The following is a 24,334-nucleotide window of genomic DNA, read 5'->3' on the forward strand; positions in this document are numbered from 1 at the left end:
GCATTTCCAAAAAGAATTGTTTGTTCCTCAGGTTAAATGTAATATCAGCAGGATATAACCTATGATCATAGTCAAGGAAATGACACATTAAACTGTGAAATGAAACAATTTTTATGAGTCTTTTTTAAAAAATGTAATTTTTACTATCAAAGCATGTCATAAATTGTGCAACAAAATATTAATTGATAATAACCATGTAAAAATTGAGGCAGATTACTCAAGGGGCTAAATTATTCCAGTTGCTTGAAGTTAAGGTTTGCACTCAAATGCAGTCCAGTATTTTTCTGAGGGAGTAGACAGAACTTGAATACAAGCAGTTAGCAACTTATAAAGGCTTTGAGGGATTTTTGAAAGTTCATGTGTAAGCCACTTTTATGGTACAGAAAACACATTCATAAAACTCACATATAAATGACACAAAGATTCTTAGGATAGCCCACAAAGGGCTATTTAATCAATAGTGTAATTTACATGTTGTATACATAAAGTGAGCAAGCACAAAACTTTAAAATAATAATTATGTGTAGCTGGGATCCTCATATAAAAATAATTATGTGATTACATTTTCAAAAGGTATTCATAGTAGTTTTGTTTTTTTATTTGTGAACTATAGTTGACATGCAGTAATATATTAGTTTCAGGTGTATAGCACAGTGATTTGATGTTTATATACCTTATGAAATAGTCATCATGATAGGTTTAATAATTATGTCACCACACAAAGTTATAATACTAGAGGCCCGGTGCACAAAATTCGTGCATGGGGGGAGAGGGGGCAGAGGGGGGGTTGTCCCTCAGCCCAGCCTACAGTCTCTCCAATCTGGGACCCCTCAAGGGACCTTCATTTTTTCCTCCAGGAGTGTGGTGGAAAAACCTTAGATCACCTTCTTGGATTCTTATAATCCAAATTACCAAGAACACTGCAAGTGGCGGCCTACAGGGAGCTTAGCCAATGAATTGTCAGAAAAGGTATTTACTCTCAAACTGGTTTGGCTCAGTGGATAGACCGTGGGCCTGCAGACTGAAGGGTCCCAGGTTTGATTCCTGTTAAGGGCATGTACCTTGGTTGGAGGCACATCCCCAGTGGGGAGTGTGCAGGAGGCAGCTAATTGATGTTTCTCTCTCATTGATATTTCCAACTGTCTATCCCTCTCCCCTCTTCTCTGTAAAAAAAAATCAATTAAATATTTTTTTTAAAAGGTGTATCCTCTGCAGCTCATGCAGCCCCTGGGTTGTGACCACTGGGCTAGGGGCGTATCCCTGCCACCTGGTGATGGCTGCCTGGGTCTCTGCACACCCCAGAGGCCAGCAGCCAGCCCCCGGTCTTGGGAACCTGGCTGGGGGCATGGCCCCAAACAGCCGCTTCCTGCGCGAGTCTTTGCAAGTGGCTGGGGGAGGCCAGCAGACAGCCCCACCATGGGCCCCAGGCTCGGGGCATGCAGGGACCCTGGGCAGTATGCAGCGGTGGCCACCAGGGTCTCAGCACACCCCAGAGGCCAGCAGCCAGCCCCAGGTCCTGGGCGCCTGGCTGGGGGCGTGGCCCCAAACCGCTGCTTAGTTTGCAAGCCTTTGCAAGCTGCTGGGGGCAGAGCGAGAACATAGGCTTTGTTCTCGCCTGCCAGGCGGCTTGGGGCCTGCACCCATAGGCTTTGAGTGGCCAGGGGGTGTTCTGGGAACCCTGCCGCTCAGGACCTAAGCGCGGGCCTACAGGCTAGGAGAGGCCTGGGTCCGGAGGATGTTTCCGGGACACAGGCCGCTCAACGCCCGCATATGCAAATTAACCGCCATCTTGTTCACTCTGATTGGCTGTGGGCGTAGCGAAGGTACGGTCAATTTGCATGTTTCTCTTTTATTAGGTAGGATTGTTGGCTATATGCCCTTTGCTGCATATTACATCCAATGATTTATTTATTTTATAACTGGAAGTTTCTACCTCTTAATCTCCTTCACCTATTTTGCCTATGCCCCTGCCACTCTCCTCTGGTAACCATCAGTTAATCTTCTGTGTCTATGAGATTGTTTCTGTTTTGTTTTGTTTGTTTTCTTTTTAGATTCTGCATATAAGGTAAATCATATAGTATTTTTCTGACTTATTGCACTTAGTATAATAGCTTCTAGATCCATTCATGTTGTCACAAATAGCAAGATTTTATTTTTTATGGCTGAGTAATATTCTATTCATATATCTTATCTAATAAAAGAGTAATATACAAATTGACTGTCACTTCAACACACAAGATGGCTGCCCCCATGTGATCAAAGATGGCTGCCCCCATGTGGACACAAGATGGCTGCCACAAGATGGCTGGCAGGGGAGGGCAGTTGGGGGTGTCCAGGCCAGCAGGGGAGGGCAGTTAGGGGCAACCAGGCCTGCAGGGGAGGACAGTTGGAGGCGACCAGGCCCGCAATGGGAGCAGTTAGGGGTGACCAGGCCTGCAGCGGAGGGCAGTTGGGGGTCACCAGGCCTGCAGGGGAGGGTAGTTGGGGGCAACTAGGCTGGCAGGGGAGAGCAGTTGGGGGCAACCAGGCCTGCAAGGGAAGACAGGGGTGACCAGGCCGGCAGGGGAGGGCAGTTAGGGGCAATCAGGCTGGCAGGGGAGCAGTTAGGCATCGATCATGCCCTCAGGGGAGTGGTTAGGGGTGATCAGGCTGGCAGGCAGAAGTGGTTAGGGGCAATCAGACAGGCAGGCAGGCGAGCGGTTGGGAGCCAGCAGTCCTGGATTGTGAGAGGGATGTCCCAGATTGGAGACGGTGCAGGCTGGGCTGAGGGATGTATTCCCCTTCCCCCCATGCACAAATTTCATGCACTGGATCTCTAGTATATATATATATATATATATATATATATATATATATATATATAATCTTTATTCATTAATCTATTTATGTGTACTTAAGTTGCTTCCATATCTTGGCTATTGTAAGTAATGCTTGAATGAAAATAGGGCCCTAACTGGTTTGGCTCAGTGGATAGAGCATCAGGCTGCAGACTTAAAGGTCTCAGGGTCCATTCCAGTCAAGGGCATGTACCTTGGTTGCAGGCACATCCCCAGTAGGAGGTATGCAGGAGGCAGGTGATCAATGTTTCTCTCTCATTGATGTTTCTAACACTCTTTCCCTCTCCCTTCCTCTCTGTAAAAAATTCAATAAAATATATTTTTTTAAAAAGAAAATAGGGGTACATATATCTTTTCAAATTAGTGTTTTTAGGAATTGGATCCAAGATGGCTGCCGATGGGATGGCAGGCTGGAAGATAGTGTGTGAGTGAGAGAGCAAAAGGAGAGTGCATGGAAGTGTGGGAAGTGTCTGTATTTGTGAGTGAGGGACATCTATATTCCACAGGACTGTTGGGGACTGGTGGGCCAGGGTCCCCTGGCTGGGCAGCCTCTACTACAGCTGAAATCGCTCCCAGAGCAGCTGGCTCTGCCACAGAGACCACGCCATCTTGAAGGGGAGAGCGGCTGTGATTGGAAGCCCAGCCTTACCTTCAACTGGGGAGACCTCAGATACCTCCAGAGACCCTACTACCACAATGCCCGGGGACCAGCTGCCTCAGCTGTAAACCCATGAACACCAAGACTCCAGCCTCCCTGACCATGGGCGCCTAAAAAGTTTATCCAGGTGGAGACAAAGCTGAGCCAAATATGCAGACAGGCCCTGTGCCTTCTCACAGAGCAGATAGAAGGAACAGCTGAATTGAACAACATCCACCTGGAGTTGCTGAATTAAACACAGCTGGTGAGGCAATCCATGGATGGAAAGTTCAGAGATTGATCACCTAGAGAGAGGTGAGATCTGGGCTCCAGGCTGGAGGGAGAAACACGCACAACAGGGAATAGAGTCTCAGAGGGAGACTGCGCTCCACCAAACCCATGGCCCGTGGGGTCAGTGTAGCCCTCAAAAGTGGAAGGGGGTCCACAGGTGTGCTGGCAGAGGCGAACTCTAGATATAAGCCCACAGCCATGAGAATCTGTGCCCAGAAAGACAGCCTGAAGTTCTATACCGGCCATGCAGTGCCAGGGGAAAAAGATGTGAGTCGGTGTGGTTCCCTTTGTCTTTCTTTCTTTCTTTCTTTCTTTCTTTCTTTCTTTCTTTCTTTCTTTCTTTTTTTTTTTTTTACCTCCTTCCTTTTGCTTGCTAAGTCCAGTACATAGGATCTTCCAATATAAAACACTCACTGAGACTGCAGAGGAAAGTTTTGTTTGTGGAAACTGGGTATCAGAATAAGGAGAGATGAGCAGGAAATCAGCTCTAGGTCAGTCCATCCATCCAACCCAGTATTAAGTGTGGCAGGGAAAGAGGAGTCTAAACACTGTGTAAAGGGGCCATTTAGTCCCAGATATTAATACAGAAACACTGCCATCTAGGGGTTGTGTCAGAAATTGACTCTTGTGTAAATACAATTAAAGGCAAGGAGAAATAAAGTGAGCAGAAAGATCCCGCCTGCTTGAAAACAAGGTTGTGGCTTATGACACAGAGGAGCAGTGGATCGAAGGAACTTCAATACTATGCTGACTACCTGACAGCAAACAGACATGCCAAGCAGAACAGTAGAGGAAGTGAAGAACCTTCACTACTTCACTTTTTTATTTTTTATCTTTTACTTAAGAAACTAGATTTTTTTTCTCACTTGATTTTACTTTTATTATTAATAGAGGCCTGGTGCATGAAATTCATGCACGGGGCGGTGGGTGTCCCTCAGGCCAGCCTGCACCCTCTACAATCTGGACTGCTAGCTCCCAACAGCTTGCCTGCCTGCCTGATTGTCCCTAACCACTTCTGCCTGCCAGCCTGATCACCCCTAACCACTCCCCTGCCAGCCTGATCGACACCTAACTGCTCCCCTGCCGGCCCGATTGCCCCTAACAGTCCTCCCCTGCCGGCCTGGTCACCCTTAAATGCCCTCCCCTGCCAGCCTGGTCTCCCCTAACTGTCCTCCCCTGGTGGCCCGGTCACCCCTAACTGCCCTCCCCTGCTGACCTGGTCCCTCCCAACTGCCCTTCCCTGCTGGCCTGGTCCCAAACAACTACCCTCCCTGCAGGCCTGGGTCCCCTCCAACTGCCTTCCCTGCAGGCCTGATCACCCCCAACTGCCATCCCTTGCAGGCCTGGTCCCTCCCAACTTCCCTCCCCTGATGGCCTGATTGCCCACAACTGCCCTGCCCCACCGGCCTGGTCTCCCCTAACTGTCCTCCCCTGCAAGCCTGGTTGCCCCCAACTGCCCTCCCCTGCTGGCCTAGTCACCCCTAACTGCCCTCACCTCCAGGCCTGGTCCCCCCCAACTGCCCTCCACTGCAGGTCTGGTCACCCCAACATCTCTCTCCTGTAGGCCTGCGCCCCTCAACTGCCCTCCCCTGCAGTCCTGGTCCCCCCCAACTGCCCTCCATTACAGGCCTGGTCACCCCTAACTTCTCTCCCCTGTAGGCCTGCCCCCCCCAACTTCCCTGCTCTGCAGACCTGGTCTCCCCCAACTGCCCTCCTCTGCTGCCCCGGTCACCCCTAACTGCCCTCCCTGCTTGCCTGATCACCCACAACTGCCCTCCCCTGCAGGCCTGGTCCTGCCCAACTGCCCTCTCCTGCAGGCCTGGGTCCCCCCAAACTGTCCTCCCTTGTTGGCCTGGTCTCCCCTAGCTGCCCTTCTCTGCCAGCCTGGTCACCCCCAACTGCCCACCTCTGCTGGCCTGGTCACCCCTAACTTCCCACAACTGCCCTCCCATGCGGCCATCTTGTGGTGGCCATCTTGTGTCCACATGGGGGCAGCCATCTTTGACCACATGGGGGCAGCCATCTTGTGTGTTGAAGTGATGGTCAATTTGCATATTACTCTTTTATTAGATAGGATATATTTTTATTTTCAATTATTATTATCGCTACTATTATTTTACCATTTTTAAAGTTTTATTTTATTTTTTCTTTATTTTATTTTAGTTTATTTTATTCTGGGATTAGTGTTCTACATTCTATTTCTATTTTTCTTTTAGCATTATTTTACTCTATCTCAATTTTTCCTTTATGCCAACACTCTCTTCCTCACTTTCCCCCTTTTTTGTTGTTTCTCTTACAATGTTCCTGCTTTAGTTTTCCTCTATCCTTTCTTATTACTCCTGTTAAAAGTTCATCTTACTCAGATACATAATTTCCTTTCCCCTGCTCCAAGTCCATGCACACTTCTCTCTTCTCTTTCTTCACTATCCAACATTTTTTTCTTCCTTTTTTTCCTTTTTCTTCCTTTCTGTCTTGTTGTTGTTGTTTGTTTGATTGTTTGTTAGTGTGTTTTTTTTCGTGGTTTCTTTTTTTTGCTTCTGTTTTTCCTCTCCTCGCTTGTTCTCTTCTTCTACTAATAGCTTAATTAATTTCAATCACCAAATCAGGCTATCAACTCTCTATTCTCCTTTTCCAATAATAGATGCATACATAGATAGAGAGATTAAACAAAGGGGAAAATTATGTCAAAATTATCTGGGAATTACATTATGAATAAATTAATTTTTTTTATGTTTATTTTTTTCATATATATATATATATATATATATATATATATATACTTTATTGATTTTTCACAGAGAGAAAGGGAGAGGGATAGAGAGCTAGAAACATCGATGAGAGAGATACATCGACCAGCTGCCTCCTGCACACCCCCCACCGGGGATGTGCCCGCAACCAATGTACATGCCCTTGACCGGAATCAAACCTGGGACCCTTCAGTCTGCAGACCGACGCTCTATCCACTGAGCCAAACCAGTTTCGGCTCTTTATGTTTATTTTTATTAACAACAAAAGTTATTCTTAAATATCCAGTACAATTGTAAATTAATATAAAAATATGGTATGAGGCATTATTTTGTTTGTTATAAGGAAGGCAAACTATTTAAGCTTCAATGCTGATATTAAATATTCAAATCCCTGATAGAATAAGTGAAGAGTGCAAGAATCTAGAAAAGCTCATAATATTTTCTCAAATACTCCAAAATAGGATTCATTGGCAGAATGCTGTTTCAAACCAATTCCTGCCATTAAGAACCTCTGAAAGCCCTGGCTGGTGTGGCTCACATGGTTGACACATCTTGCCGCACCAAGAAGTCTCTGGCTTGATTCCACAAGGCTTGATCCCAGTGGGGGTGTGTATGAGGCAGCCGATGTTTCTCTCTCTCTTTCCCTCTCCATTCCTCTCTAAAAGTCAATAAAAATCTTTTTTAAAAGGAACCTCTAAAAATATAAGTGCCTTATTTAAAAATTAAGTCAGATTTAGACAGGAGCCATGACTCAAAGGGTGTACTTTCTGACTGAGGTTGAGAGCAGAGAAGAGAATCAGCCATAAAACAACTTAGCCAAATAGAAACATTTTGGAATATTTAAGAGAAATTTTGAAAATCCTGGGCATCAAAAAGTAAGCAAACAAAAACTGGAGGTGAACTAGAGTTTTAGAAAGACTGGTTAGCATTGTGTATGTAAGAGTGAGGCAAAAATACACATTTTATTTTTTTTCTTTCAGAATTTGAAGATTAATAAAGGAGTCAAAAAATAAGCCAGAAAGTAAATATTCAATTACAATTTAGGATAAGTATAATGAAGAAAATGGGGTGCCATTAGAAAGGATATTAGAAGGGGGTTACATTTAATTGGGCAGATAGAGAAGGTGGTGCTGAGGTGAGCCCTGCACTAGGACTTGAATGACTAGAAATTACCCCCATCAGTGGAGATCAGCTTGCTTAGTATTCCAGGCAGCGAGTCTGAAGGTGCTGGAATGGAAACAAACTTAAATGGAAAGAAAGTTGGTTTGACTGAAAGATAGTATGAAAAAGTGAAAGAGTAACAAGTCAGCAGGTCTTAGTAGGGGCCAAATCATAGGATCTCATAGGATTGTCAACCATATAATTTATCATCTAGATACAAACACTTTTCTTTCTATTTAAGCTTTATTGGGGCATAATCCTACCTAATAAAATAGTAATATGCAAATTGACTGCACCTTTGCTACACCCAAGACACGCCCACCAGCCAAAGCCACGCCCACCGGCCAATCAGGGTGAGTATGCAAATTACCTAACAAAGATGGTGGTTAATTTGCATACCCAGCAGGAGGGAGGGAGGGAGGAGTAAAGACTGAAGACAACTTAGAAGGAAGAGGGAGGAAAAGCAGAAAGCAAGGTGGCTGCCAGAGGGAAAGCCTGGACGGGGCAGAGTGGGGTGGAGCGTGTCAGAGCGGGACGAAGTGGGGCGGGCAGCAGCGGTGCGTGGGTGCAGGCACAGCGGCCGCATTGGCGGCGGCTGCGGCTGCACATGCGGCTGCAGCGGCCACTTGCAGGATTCTTCCTGCAAATGGGCTACTAGTTGGGATATAAGATCAAAATTATTTAAAGTGTGATTTGATAGATGTATACATTGTGAAAGGGTTCCCCCCATCTGGTTAAATAACACATCCATCACCTCACCAAATTATCTTTATTGTGTGTGAGAGAAAATTATTCTACTCTCAGCAATTGAACAATATAGCATTGTCAACTATAGTTTTACATTTATCAATTTTATGTTTTACATTTAGCAATATGTTTTACATTAGATCCTCAGATATTATTCATCTTATAGCTAAAGTTTGTACCCTTTTATCAACCTCTCCCTATTCCTCCACCCCCAGACTCTGGCAACTATTTTTCTAATCTCTGTTTCTATGAGTTTGAGTGTTTTTTCTAGCTTTATTGAGATGCTAGAGGCCCAGTACATGAAATTCTTGCACAAGTGCAGTCCATAGGCCTGGCTGGCGATTGAAGCATGAGTGTCTGGTCTGGAAGGGCTGGTTCCAGCTGACCTCTGGGCCCTGGGCAGCACCTGGGACCCCTGGCCCTCTCATGCCTCCCTCCACCTGAGTCACGGCGCCCGAGTCCCCATGCAGAGATGCGGTAAGTGAGGCCAGACGCCGTGGGCTGGGGCACAGTGTGGACCTCTGGGCTGCCCAGTGGCACCACACGGAAGATGGGTGGGCAGTGCACTTTCTCCCAGCCGGCCTTGGCAGATCAGCTCCTGCGTGAACCCATGGTAAGCCCCTGCAGTCCTGGCAGCTGTGGCCCTACTCACCCGGAAGCCCATAGGGGCCAGCAGCACCTCCACTGCCGCCCCCTGCCAGTGCCTCATCACCGATGCCCACCATGTTCCATGCTACCCTCTGGTGGTCAGTGCATGTCATAGCAAGTGGTAGAACTCTTAGTCGAGGGGACAATTTGCATATTAGGCTTTTATTATATAGGATATTTTCCATTGATTTCAGAGAGGAAGGGAGAGGGAGAGAGAGATAGAAACATCAATGATGAGAGAGAATCATGGATCAGCTGCCTCCTGCATGCTCCATACTGGGGAATGAGACCACAACCCAGGCATGTGCCCTGACAGGGAGTCAAACCTTGACCTCCTGAGTAGGTCGACATTCAACCACTGAGCCATGCCCGCCGAGCTCTTGTTCTCATTTTAAAGGAGAGAGAATTACCACCCAAAACAGCCAAGTTACACAGTGGCAGAGTCGGGGGAGGGTGGGGGACTGGTTCTAAACACGCACTCATGAGGCCTCTGTGTTAATTGGTTCAGCCAGGGGGGCAGGTGGACAGACACTGTCTCTGGATCTTCAAGAGGCACTTCATTGAGGCCCTCAGATTCCCCGCATGACCCCCGGCCCTCCCTACCTGCCATTGGAACTGAGGAGGGCAGAGTTTGGGAAGGGCTATCTGAGGTTCACCTGGGGCAGGGGGACATGGGAGAGGGAGGGAGGGGCAGAGCTGGGAGCACCACAGACTCCCAGTAGGAGTTAGTGGCAGTGATCTGGATGCTGATCACCCTGTCCCTGTGTCTCAGGAGCTTTTTGTTCCCTGAAAGCACTGCAAGCATTGCCTTAGGCCATGGGACTTGGGGCTGGTCTCAGCCATTCTGTTCTGTGGTGCGGGATCCTCTGTCCTGGAAACTGGAGTCTGGGATTGGAGTTGGACCCCCTGGGCAAGCCCTTTGCATTGGACCCTGAGCCCTTTGTGTCAAGAATGACCCAGGTTCCAGGCACAGCTGATCTGTGTCCACAAGGGGGCTTCATTTTCCTAGTTTTCAATGTTTGCTTTCCATACTACTGTACATTCTGTTGTGTTGTTTTTTGTACCAAAAATAAAACCATTTGCTTGTTTCCAATAAGTACTTGTCATCATTGAAGAGAGCTTGCGGGGGGAGGGGGACCTGAAGGGATTAGGGCAGTCAGCCAGGAATGACCTGCCTCTTGGACGTCAGGGTGGGAGGCTGGTTGTGTACATTCCATGTCTCTCGTGTGGAGCTCAAACTAAGGTCTGGGTTTTACAGGCAGACCCTCAAAACGGATATGGGATCTGACCCCAGCCCCCCCCCCCCCCACTGGCAGCTGCTGGAGACCCTGCCTTCCCAGGGGCCTAGCCAAGCATGGGTCCTCCTCCCCACTCCCCCACATCATTCCTCATGCTCTGGCTTCCCTCCAGCACACCCCAAAACTGCCACCTCGGCTGCCACAGTTTCCACTGTCTCTGCATCGTCCTCCTGGAAGGTGCTGTTGCCTCCTGCTGTCTCCCTGCTTCCTCTTCCCCCTCAGTCTGCCCCTGACACAGAAGCCAGAGAGTCTGTCCCCACTGAGTCAGCCCAGAGGGTCCACATCTACAGCCCCTGCGCCTCCCCCTACACTCAGGGGATGCCAGGTTCTCACGGGCCCTCGATCCCTGCAGAATGTGCCCCCCAACCCAGCCTTGACCCCCTTCCCTCTGCCTCTTGCTCGTCCTGCTGCCCCTCCGTGGGCTGTCCCCTCTGCCCGATGCCCTTCTCCACGCATCCGCCTGGCTCTCCTCCTCCATCCGTCCACTTTCCCTCAGTGAGCCTCCCTTTGCCCCTCCTTGGCGGAACCCCTATGTGGCTTCATTCCCATGTTTTCATGGTGCCCGTGCCTTCTAACGGCTGCACCTCAGACTGTCTGAGGCTGTTTCCTCCCCACATCACCATCCTCTCCTGGCGGAACGCACGCTCAGTAGGACAGGGCTGCTGGCTCCCTGCTGCTCTGCGAGCACCTGGGCATGCCTAGGACACAGTGGGTGCTCAGTCAGTGATACGGGTTGAGTAAGATGCTCAGGCAGTGGCGTTAGGTGTAAAGGCCAATGGAAGGCAGACTCACTTGGAGCCGAAGGCTGGTGAGCTCTCAGCACAGTGCTCAGGGTGGGCCGTGGGAGCCAGTTGTTCCTTTTCTCACAAGAAGGCAGGACGAAGAGAATGAAAAAGGAGCAGTGTGTGTTTTCCCTCAGCTACTTAAAAGCTGATGATCTCATTTCATTCTTATAGCTGTGAATAGAAACCCTTAGATCAACCCTGTGAGGTGGGTTCTGGGATTACCTGAGATTCTGTGGAGAGTACCCGGCCTTTGCCCGCCACAAGGATGGTGCTTAGTAACCTCCAGCTTTTAGTGCTGTGATTCGTGCACTGGTGGGGGGCAGCCTGCGGGGATCAGCCCACTGTGGGAGCGCTGCTCATCCCAGTCAGTGGAGCAGCTGTGGACCCGCCCTCTGAGCGGCTGCTCTCGCTGTGGGAGCACTGCACACTGACCACCAGGGGGCAGCTCCTGTTTTGAGTGTCTGGTCTAATGGTCATTCTGTTCATTCTGGTCATTCCCCCGTTCAGTCTCTGGGATTTTATTATATAGGACAACTTACATGTAAAATTGTGTAAGTTTAAAGTGTACAATGTGTTGATTTGATACATTTATATAATGCAAAATAATTATCACCATAGCAATAGCTAATACTTCCATCCCATCACATTGTTACCATTTCTTTTTGTGGTGAGAACATGTAAGATCTACTCTCTTAGCAACTTTCAAGTATATGATGCAATATTATTAGCTATAGTCACCATGCTGTACATTAGATCCCCAGAACTTCTTGATCTTAGAACTGGAAGTTTGTATACTTTGACCAATATCTCTCCATTCCCCCCACCAATTAGCTCCTGGTAATCATTACTATACTCTCTGATTTGGCTTTTTAGGTTCCAATATAAGTGATATTATATGGTATTTGTCTCTATCTGTCTTATTGCACTTAATATAATTTCCTTAAGGTCCATCCATGTTACTGAAAATGTTAAGATTTCCTTCTTTTATATATATATCACATTTTCTTTAACCATTTATCCATTGACAGACACTTAGCTTGTTCCTATATGCTGGCTCCTGTAAATAATGCTTCGATAAACATGGAGTGCAAATATCTTTTCTAGATCTTACTTTAATTTCCTTTGGATATATACCCAGAAATGAGATTCGTGAATCATGTGGTATTTTTTTTTACATTCAACATTATTTTGTACTAGCGTTCCTGTTGCAGGAAAAATCCTGCAATAGGGTTTCCTGCTGCACTCTACCCCACCCTGCCTGCTCTCCTCCCTTGTCCCCCGCCCCGCGATCTCCGCCAGCCCCCCTGCTTTTCTAACTTCTCCCCTGGCCCCGCCTCCGCTCCTCCCTTCTCCCCTGGCCCCGCCTCCGCTCCTCCCTTCTTCCCCGGCCCCGCCCCTTCTCCCCCGGCCCCGCCTGCTCAACTTCCTTCTCCCCCAGCCCCGCCTCCGCTCCTCCCTTCTCCTCCCCCCGGCTTGCTTGCTTCTCTGCAGCTTTGCTCCCTTCTGCAGCTCTTGGCTTCTTTCTACGCTGTTGTGATATGCAAATTAGCCGCCATCTTTGTTTGGATAATTTGCATATCCGTCCTGATTGTTTGGTGGGCGTGGCTTGGCTGGTGGGCGTGGCTTGGGCATAGCGAAGGTGCGGTCAATTTGCATATTTGTCTATTATTAGATTAGATTAGTTTCAAGTGTACAGCATAGTGGAGAGAAAATAATAGTTTACAAAGTGATCCCCTTGATATTTCAAATACCCACCTGGCACCATATATAGTTATTACAATATCATTGACTATATTCCCTGGGCTTCACTTTACATCCCTGTAATTACTAATCTGTAGTTCTTAGATCTTTCACCTTTTCACCCAGTCTCCCAAGCCCCCTTCCCTCTGACAACCATCAGTCTGTTCTCTGCATCTATGAGTCTGTTTCTATTTTGTTTGTTAATTTAATCTGTTCTTTAGATTCAATATATAAGTGAAATTCTATGGCATTTATCTTCCTCTGTATGACTTATTTCACTTAACATAATACTCTGTAGTCAGGAGTGAGGAAAGTCCAGCCCTAGGGCTGTATAAGGCCCGCAAAACCATTTCGTCTGGCTCTGCCAAGGTATTAGGGGTGAGTTATTTAAATGTTTGACCAAATACAGCAGGCTAATTTTTAAGTTGATAATTTTGTGTGGTCCACAAATGATTTTATAAATATCTAAATGGCCTTTGGCAGAAAAAAAAAGGTTCCCCACCTCTGCTTGGTTCCATCCATGCTGTCACAAATGGTAAGATTTCATTCTCTATATGGCTAATCAATGTTCTGTTGTATATATGTACCATATCTTCTTTATCCATTTGTCTATGATGGGCACTTGGGTTGCTTCCATATCTTGGCTATTGTAAATAATGCTGCAATGAACATAGGGGTGCATATATCCTTTCAAATTAGTGGTGTGTGTGTTGTTGTTTTTTTTTTTCAGATATATACTCAGAAGTGGAATTGGTGGGCCATAAGGCAGTTCCACTTTTAATTTTTTAAGGACCCTCTATACTATTTTCCATAGTGGCTGCACCAATCTGCATTCCCACCAACAGTACATGAGAGTTCTCTCTTCTCCACATCTTCACTAGCACTTGTTGTGTATTGACTTCTTAATGTAAGCCATTCTCACAGGTATTAGGTGATATCTCTTTATGATGTTAATTTGCATTTTTTCTGATGATTAGTGACATTGAGCATCTTTTCATATGTCTATTGGCCATCTTTATGTTTCTTTGGAGAAGTGTCTATTCAGGTCCTCTACCCATTTTTTATTGGATTGGTGTGTGTGTGTGTGTGTGTGTGTGTGTGTGTGTATGTGTGTGTGTGTGTGTGTGTGTGTGTGTGTGTAGTTGTTTGAGTTCTTTATAAATTTTGGGTAGTAACCCCTTTTCAAATGCATCATTGGCAAATATTTTCTTCCATCAGTAGATTGCCTTTTTGTTTTGTTGATGGTTTCCTTTGCTGTGCAAAAACTTTTTAGTTTGATGTAGTCCCATTTGTTTATTTTTTCTTATGTTTCCCTTGTCAGAGGAGCTACATCAGAAAAAAATATTGCTAAGAGAACTGTCAGATATTTTACTGCCTATGTTTTCTTCTAGGAGTTTTGGGGTTTCAAGTCTTGCATTTAAGTCTTTAGTCCATTTTGAGTTTATTCTTGTATGTGGGATAAGAAGGTGATCTAATTTAATTTTTTGGATGTATCTGTCCCATTTTCCCAACACCACTTATTAAATAGACTGTCTCTACCATGTTGTATGTTTTTTACTCTTTTATTATATATTAATTTACCATATAGTTGTGGGTTTATTTCTGGGCTCCCTATTCTGTTCCATTGATTTATATTTCTGTTTTTTATATATTTATATTTCTGTACCATGTTGTTTTGATTACTATAATCTTTTTGTGTAGTTTGACACCAGGTAACATGATACCTCCAATTTTTTTTTCCTCCAAGTGGTACTTCTATTTTTAATTTTTTGAGGAATCTCCATACTCTTTTCCATAGTGGCTTCACCAAATTACATGTCCATCAACAGTACACAAGGGTTCCCTTTTCCCACATCCTTATCAACACTTGTTATCTCTTGTATTTTTTATGATAGCCATTCTAATAGGTGTGAGGTGATATCTCATTTATGATGTTTTATTTGTTTTTTATTAAAATATAGTTAATATACAATATTAAATTAACTTCAGGTATACAACAAAGTTATACAATATTTATATACTTCATGAAGTGGTCACCACAATAAGTCTAGTAAGCATATGGCAGCATACAAAGTTATTACAATATTATTTATTATATACCCTATTTTTTAATTTGCATTTTTCTGATGATTAGTGATACTGAGCACCTTTTCACATACCTATTGGTCATTAGAATGACTTCTTTGTAAAAATGTCTGTTTAGTTCCTCTGCCCATTTTTAAACATATTGTTTGTTGTTTTACTATTGAGTTGTATGAATCTTTATATATTTTGGACATTAACTTCTTGTCAGATATATGCATTGCAAATGTTTTCTCCCATTCTGTAGGTTGCCTTTTCATTTTGTAGATGGTTTCCTTTGCAGAGGTGTTTTAATTTTATATAGTCCCACTTGTTTGCTTTTGCTTTTGTTGCCTGTGCTCTTGATGTAAAATCCAAAACCTTTAATGCCAAAACTGATATCACGGAGTTTACCCACTATGTAAATCCAATCACATTTGAGAAAGAAAGAGAAAGCTATCAGAATTATGTTGAATGACAGGCATAAACCAGAATTGGACTGGGAAAATTGGATGTATGGCCATGCGATTTATAAGTCATGATATGGAGTTTGGAGTTCATTCTCAATATAATGAGAAACAGTAGAAAAGTTTTAAGCAAAGAGGTGACATGACCTGACTTCTGATATGTGTCACATTTATAGATTCAATGAGTACAGGTGTTATGCAAATCCATAAATTGTATTGAACTTTTTTGCTTGGAAGGAGTAAAGATTATTCTAAATCAGCGATTTTCAACCATTTTCATCTCATGGCACACAAACCACTAAAATCCTGTGGCACACAATATTTGCTGATCTGATAAAAAATTGGGTATAATTTTAATTCATTCACACTGGATGGCTATCCTTGTGTTGGCTATTCTCATTTTTTTTTATTTGGCACTCTAAGGGAAAAGAGGTCAGTGTCTTTGACTAAATAGTCAGGTATTGCATGTTTTTTTAAAGTCTTGTGGCACACCAGTGTGCCTGCCTTAGAACATCGGTTGAAAATCACTCTTCTAAATAATAATTTTTTTAAAATGTTAAGATGTATATGGAAATAAGAAAAACAAATATCTTAAACTTACTGCCATGCCTCACAGAAACTTAGATAAATAGATATAGTTAGGCCTCATTGGCAGAATTGAATAAAGGCTTAAGGAAAATTGGAGATTGGTCATTGTTTAAAGCAGATCTAGTTGCTAGGTTATCTTGTTGAATTCCCTCTTATCTTCAGCAGCCATGTATTATTGATTTTCTATTTTTTTTATTCCTACCAATCAACTACCCTACTTTATGATCTACAAATTCTCTTGACTCTTACTTATTCATAGCTTTTACTTCCTCATGATGTATACGACTTCAAAATCTCCCTTATTGCTTTTGTTCTATCCTCCCTCATTTTTCCTCCTACTATATTACCAATACTATCTCTGCATCATATTAAACTCCTCTATAAATATGATTTGACTGTTTACTTAACCACTACACTACAGCAAGATAAAGGTTTTAGGAGATCAAATCATATTCTTTAGGCCAGGCAATATATTTGTTTTCTTTTGACCATGTAACCACCCTTGTCTAAAACCCATGACTTTGTGAGTATCTAAAGGCTTAGATTAGATAAGATCCTATATATGAGTAAGATCATGTGGTACTTGCCTTTCTTTGGCATATTTCGCTTAGCATAATCTAATTAACTAAATAAACTATTGAAAAAAATTAGATCCAGACATAGAAGCATGGAACAGACTACCTAATCTCAGAGGGAAGGTGGGGGTGGGTGGGAAAAGATCAATAAAAGAACTTGCATAACCCATAGACACGAAAAATAGGGTTTTGAAGGCATGGGATGGGGGCAGGGGTAGGCTAGAAGGGGTCAATGGGGAAGAAATGAAGACATATGTAATACTTTCAACACTGAGGATTTAAAAATAAATAAATTAATTAATTAATTAATTAACATACAAAATGTGTTTTCTCCAAAAAAATAAAGGCTTAGACAATATAATATTATCACAAGTATCTTAGAAATTAAGAAATGGTTTTCTCATACCTACAAGCCACTCCTACTCCAAGATAGTTTAATTCAATCAGTGTCTCATTCTCACTAATCACAGTACTTCCCATTGAATGAAAATAAATTTATCCCTTCTATTATTCATTCATTCAATCATTTATTTATACACTAGAGGCCCAGTGCATGAAATTCGTGCATGGGGGCGGGTGTCCCTCAGCCCAGCCTGCACCCTAACCAATCTGGGGCCCCTTGAAGGATGTCCAACCGCCCGTTTAGGCCCGATTGAGGAATGTCCGACTGCCCTCTCACAATCCAGGACTGCTGGCTCCCAACTGCTTGCCTGCCTTCCTGCCTGATTGCCCCTAACCGCTTCTGCCTGCCAGTATGATCACCCCCTAACCACTCCCCTGCCAGCCTGATCAACACCTAACTGCTCCCCTGCTGGTCTGATTGCCCCTAACTGCCCTCCCCTGCAGGCCTGGTTTGCCAAAACTTTCCTCCCCTGCAGGCCTGGTCCCCCCCAACTGCCTTCCCCTGCAGGCCTGGTCCCCCAAACTGCCCTCCTCTGCTGTTATGGTCAACCCTAACTGACCACAACTGCCCTCCCCTGCAGACCATCTTGTGGTGGCCATCTTGTGCCTTGGAGTGGTGGTCAATTTGCATATTACTCTTTTATTAGATAGGATTCTCCCAATGCATCCTGATACATATCTGAAGGTATACCTGTATTCATTGTAGCTTTAAAAGAAGTAATTTTGTATATTAATAAACAACCCCAAAATTTGTATCTTACAACAAATGTTTATTGCTCCCTCACATTTAATTCAGCTATGGATCTGTTATAACTCTATCACATATGCCCTCATTCAGGACCAAAATAAAAGGAACAGTCCCTATCTTTTCCAGACATGCTCCAAACATGCCGACCTTGTGACAAAGAAAAAAGAACAAGGATGTAGCAGATAGGACTTAAAGTTTCTGCTCAGAAGTTAAATCAATTTTTACTTCACTAGAGGCCCGGTGCACAAAATTCATGCGCAGGTGGGGTCCCTAGGCCTGGTTGGTGATCAGGGCTGATCAGGTTCCCTGCCTCCCTGCCTCCCTGCCTCCCCCCCTCCTCCTTCCCTTGCTGCCCATGCCCACCACCACCCACCCCCTGGTTCCCATCCCAGACCAGAGCCAAGCCCCAATGAGAAGATCAGGACCTGCTGGCTGGGGCGGGGGGGGGGGGGGGGGGGCTGGAAGGTTGGCTGGCAGGCCCCATCAACAGTTGGTTCCTGAGGGATGAAGTCAGCTCCTGAATTGAGTGTCTGCCCCCCTGGTGGTCAGTGCGCATCATAGCAACCGATTGTTCCATCGTAATGGTCACTTAGGCTTTTATATATATAGATTTGGCAAAGCTAATCATATGGCCAAGCTCAACATCAGTGGGGTGGGATATGGGGCCATAAGAAGCACTGTAAGTCAAATGCCAACAGGCAAAAATGTATAAAACCTTTTACTGGAAAGAAGAGTAAATAGACTGAACACCCTCTTGTTAACAAATATTCAATTTTCTTTTTCTTGAATGTAAAATAAAATAATTCTTTCTCAAAAAGGCATTCAAAAAACCTCTGAATTATGGCATCAAAATGGAAGTGTTAGACTGTAATAGTTTCAACATCAAGCTTTTTTCTCAATTCAAGAATCTGAATTAAAGACAAGTTTTTTAATCCTACAAACATCTAACATACAATGATGGAACAATGAGACATCTGAAAGTGGGATGACATAAACATAGTCACTGACTGGTCAATACAAATTCTGAAATCTTGGTGCTAAAAGACTGTGGATAAGAATTGTTCCTTGATTATATTCCAGTTCAACTTTCTGGGAGAAGTTTTGCAGTCAAGTGCTTCATTTTCCATGATGCTCCTTGGCTACATATGAAGAAAACATGGAAAATATGTTTACCTATTTTATTCCAGTCAGTTTCATGTGCCAATAGCTATACTCACAATTCCTTTCAAAATATGCCTCTTGATTAGACTTAGAGGTAATATAAATTTATTAGGCATTTGTGAAACCAACTATCTCAGTCTGTTTACCCTGAACTATTTAATTCAATTTAAAGCATTTACTGAGAATCAACAAAATTTATTCAGAAGCGTTTAACAAAATATGTTACCATGCCTGCTCTTGATCTGGTCCTTGATAGAAGCTCAATCTTAATTTGTCCTAGTGGGATTTATTACTCAAAGTATTTCTTAAATTTTTCATTTTCCAGTTTGATAATAGAAAGTGTTGTACCTATATTGCTTTTTGCCTTCACCCCTGTTTATAAAGTAACTGGTTGTTTTGTTTTTATCTTTCTTATAATACATTGTCAATATTTAGCACCAAACAAATCATGGTTTCAATATTCAATTTTTTACTTCTTCAGTCAAACAGGGGTGGGGAACATTTTAATCCGAAGGGCCATTTGGATATTTAGAACATCATTCATGGACCATACAAAATTATCAACTTAAAAATTAGCCTGGAGATCAGCAACATGGTGGCTGACAAAAGTGCAGGGAGGAAGAGAGTGTGACAGAGTAAAGAAGGGAGAGGGGTGTGTATGGATGTATGTAGTATGTGTGTGGGTGAGTGAGGGACAGATAGATACCTCAGGAATCCCAGGGACTGGCAGATCGGGCTCTCCTAGATGGGGAGTTCCTGCTAAGGCTGCAGGCACCCCCAGGTTGGCTCATCTTTGGTGTGGAACCCATGCCATCTTGTAGAGGGGAGCAACAAAGACCAAGAGTGCTGGCACACCAAAATCCAGACCTACCTTCGACAACACCCCAGGACATGTGCAGGGAGCTGCTTGCCAGCCATAACCCATGTAGAACCACCACCATGCTCCTGCAGTGAGCAACATGGTACCATGACGTGGGTCCCAGATGTCTGCAGTGAGTGTACATCAGAAAGACCTCCCAAGCTGTGCCTCTTAGCCAGAGCCCAAATCCAATATCCCAGGATCCCATGCTTCAGGTCCTTGTGCTATGAGTGCAAGCCACAGGTACACCACTCCCACTCCATCCCTGATCCAAATACAGAACTGCAGCCAGGTGCATGCTACACACCCCACCCAGACAGAGCCCTTGCCCAGTGAGCACCCTACCCCCAGCACAGACAGAGCATTCTCTGCCACCTGTACAGAAAGACCCTTTGGTTAGTGTGCACCCTGCCCTGGCACAGACAGAGCCACAGCCCAGTGTGTGCTATGCCCCTGGCAGAGACAGAGTCTTGGGCCAGTGGGTTCTCTGCCACCAGCTGGTGACCAGCACAGACAGAGCTGTTACCTGGTGTTCACCCTACTCCCATCCCAAGTCAGAGCTTCTGGTGTGACCTGGTGTGCCCAGCCACAGCTCACAGAACCATGCTGTAAGTGCACTGCCAGAGGGACAGTGGGCACCATCCTGCCTTAGGGGCTGTGACCACACAGTGAATTGCATGACAGAGGGCTCTGGGCCCTCACATAGAGTCACACACCAGAGGCACTGTGCACCTGCCCCTGCCAACCTCAAGAAACAGATAACTGAGGGACCAGAACTGTGGGAGAAGGGGGTAAAACTCAAAGCAGAGACAGTAAAGGTGTGAAACTCAAGACATTCACAGCGCTTGGGGCTAGCGATACCAGGGCCATTGGACTGCCAGGGGCTTCAACCCCTTGGACATGAAGCAGGGAGCTCAGGGCCAGAAAGAGACAGCAAAAATGGGGAGACAAAGAAACAACCCCCAAAGGAAAGAAAAGGAGGAATCATCAGGAAATGAACTAAATGAAACAGAGGCATGAACTATATCAGAAAACAAATTCAGAGTAAGGTTCATACAATTCGTAAACCAGATGAATGAGAAAATCAACAACTTATGTAAGAATAAAGGGAAAATAAAAAATGATATAGACACAATAAAAAACACGATGGAAGGTTGCAACAGTGGACTAGAAAAAGTGGAGGACCGAATTAGTGAGTTAGAAAACAGGGAAGAAAAACACACCCAATCTGAACAGCAATTGGAAAAAAAAATTAGAAAGCTGGAGGAGAGCCTAAGGGATCTTTGGGACAACATAAAACGAAGTAACATACATATAGTAGGGGCGCCAGAAGGACAAGAAGAGGAGCAAGGATAAAAAACCCTATTTGAAGAAATAATGACAGAAAACTTCCTTGATTTGGGGAAGAAAAACATCACACAAGCACAGAGAGTCCAAAACAAGATGAACCAAAAAAGACTCACACCAAGGACACATAGTAATTAAAATGATAAATGTTAACAACAAAGAGAGAATCTTAAAGGCTTCAAGAGAGAGACAGAGAATTACCTACAAACGATCTACCATTAGAATATCAAAAGATTTGTCATTGATGTTTGCTAATCCTATCTAATAAAGAGGGAATATGCTAATTGACTGTAACTCCATCACAAAGATGGCTGCACCCACAGCTGAGGCCAAGTTCCCATAAGGAGCCTTAACGAGCAATCAGCAGGGATCTGAGGCTACGCCCTCCCTCACCCCTGTGGGGCTTGACAGGGGACCTTAGGCCGCACCCTGGCGTCAGGCTGGGGGACCTTAGGCCACACCCCCTGCCCCAGTGCCAGGCCAGGGGACCTCAGGCCATGCCCTCGACCCAGTGGGGCTTGATAGGGGATTTCAGGCTGTGTCCCCCATCTGGTAGGGCTTGATTGAGGACCTCAAGGCACGCCCCCCACCCAGGTCTGGGCTGGGGGACCTCAGGTCATGCCCCCCATCCTGGCGCAGGGCCAGGGGACCTGAGGCTGCACCCCCCTGCCTGGCTGGGCTTGACAGGGGACCTCAGGCCATGCCCCCCACCCACTGTGGCTTGATGGGGTACTGCAAGGTGCACCCCCAGTGCTGGGTCAGGGGAACTCAGGCCACGCCCCCGCCCAGTGGGAGTTGATGGGGGACCTGAGCCTGTGCCCCCCTCCTGGTGCTGGGCTGGGGGACCTGAGACTGTGCCCCCCCACCTGGCAGGGCTTGATGGGGCACCTCAGGCCATTCCCCCCACCCAGTGGGGCTTGACAGGGGATCTCAGTTGGAGTTCCCCACCTGGCGGGTCTTGATTGAGGACCTCAAGGCACACCCCCCACCCCAGTCTGGGCTGGGGAACCTCAGGCCACACCCCCCATCCTGTCACTGGGCCAGGGGACCTGAGTCTACACCCCTGCTCAGCAGGGATTGACAAGGGTGGGACTGGGCGGGTCTGGATCTAGCCCAATGGGGGAGGGCAGGCAGGTCTGGGTCTCACACGATTTTGAGGTTCATGTGGATGGGCAGGGACTTTACTTTGGGTCCTGTGGTGTGCCCCAGACTCTGAAAGGAGGAAGGTTTTCATATACATTTTACTAATTTTCTTTCACCTCTGACACTTCTATTATAGAGAAAGGGCAAATAGCAATATTAAATTATTTCCTCTAATTAATCCCCTTTTAATGTGCATGAATTTTGTGCACTGGGTCACTAGTTTAATTATGATGTGTCTTGGTATTTGTCTTTTTGGGTTCATCTTGTTTGGGACTCTATGTGCTTCTTGGACTTGTGTGGTTTTTTGCTTGCCAACATCAGGGAAGTTTTCTGTCATTATTTCTTCAAACAGGTTTTCTATTCATTGCTCCGCTTCCTCTCATTCTGGTACCCCTATTATGCAAATGTTGTTTTTACTGCTGGGGCCATGTGTCCTTGTTTGGATATAAGCATGCCCAGCAGGGGTTCACAGTGGCACCTGAGAGCGGCCTATGGGATGGTTGGCTCAGGAAACCTGCACGCAGGGAAGGTGCAACTGAGGTGTCTGGAAGTCAGCAGTTGGGGAGGGGGAAGATGCACTTACTGCTGCAGGAGCCATGCACCCTTGGAGGTGGATGTCTTAGGGTCTGCAGGTCTGCGGGTGGGTCAGCAGGATTTTCTCTGGAGTGGCTGCAGGGTCACGGGCAGTGTACAAGGGCTGTCTGGGTGGTGGTGTTGAGTTGCTAAAAGAGGCCATTCTCCCCTTCAAGATGGCATGGACTCCATACCTGAGTCCCACAGTCCAGGGAGTGCCCGCAGCAGTGGTAGTCTCTCCCTGTCCAGGAGAGTCTGGTCTGCCAGCCCCTGCTGCTCTTGCCACATTTAACTGTTCCTCACTCACTCACACACACACCACACCCATCCACACAATCTCCTTTCATGCCTTCACTCATTCACACCTTCTCCCTCACATCCGTCCTGCCAGCCACCGTCTTTGCTTACACACACACACACACACACACACACACACACACACACACAGAATCTTAAAAAGAAAATAGCCTGCTATATTTGGTCAAACATTTAAAACTCACTCCTAATGCCTTGGCAGGGCCAGACCAAATGATTTTGAGGGCCTTATATGGCTCAAAGTCTGGACATTCCCCACCCCTGATTTAAAACAAGTTCATTAGACAATTACCTGCCTTTCAAGTTATCACAGGTGAAACTCTTATAAAAATATTTGTCCTTGCATATATGAGCTGCTACTTTTCCAACCTCTGATATTAATTTTCTTTTCCCTTATGATCTGGCCTCAAAGCCAATGACATACATATTAGGTATTTTGTTATGTCAGCAACCTTGCCATTAATAGCTATCTTAGTCACCTTAGATGTGGTAACAAAACAACCCTAAATTCTCAGGGACTTATCACAACATTGGCTAATTTTTGCTCACATTTTATGTTGGTTGTAGGTCAGCTGTAGCTCTGTTTTCTTTTTCCCAACACAGTCTGCTGGAGCAGCCCCTATTTGGAAAGTTCTTTGATAACATGTTATCATGGTCAATGGGGAGGAAAAAAGAAACAGCTGGCAAAAACATGCAATGATTCTTAAATCAACTAATTGTACACAATGTGAGCTCACATTTTATTGGTCAAACATCAGTGAGGTGTTGAAATAAAAATCCTTCCTTAGCAGACATTGCAATACCCATGGCAATAGATCCTCTTACAGGAAGAGACAATAAATAGATCAGGATCATAGTCCACTACAACTCGTCAGGAAGGCTTATGAAAACTAGAAATTTTTAATACAGAGAACAGTGCATTACCATTCACTTTATAATTACTTCCATCTTCTTAAAGGTTCTAACTAGCCTTTCATTTTGAATACAAAGAAGTATCAATAGATGTGACCACATCTTTCTGAATTTTAGAAGATTCTGAATAAATTCAACAGACTATTGAGGCCAATAGCCAACTGTTTGTGGCTATTGATGAAAACATATAATATTGGACTGGCTGGTGTTGCTCAGTGGTTGAGTGTGAACCCATGAACTAGGAAATCACCATTCAATTCGCAGTCAGGGCATATGCCTGGGTTGCAGACTT

Source organism: Cnephaeus nilssonii, assembly GCF_951640355.1.
Source record: "Cnephaeus nilssonii genome assembly, chromosome: X".
Lineage (NCBI taxonomy): Eukaryota > Metazoa > Chordata > Mammalia > Chiroptera > Vespertilionidae > Cnephaeus > Cnephaeus nilssonii.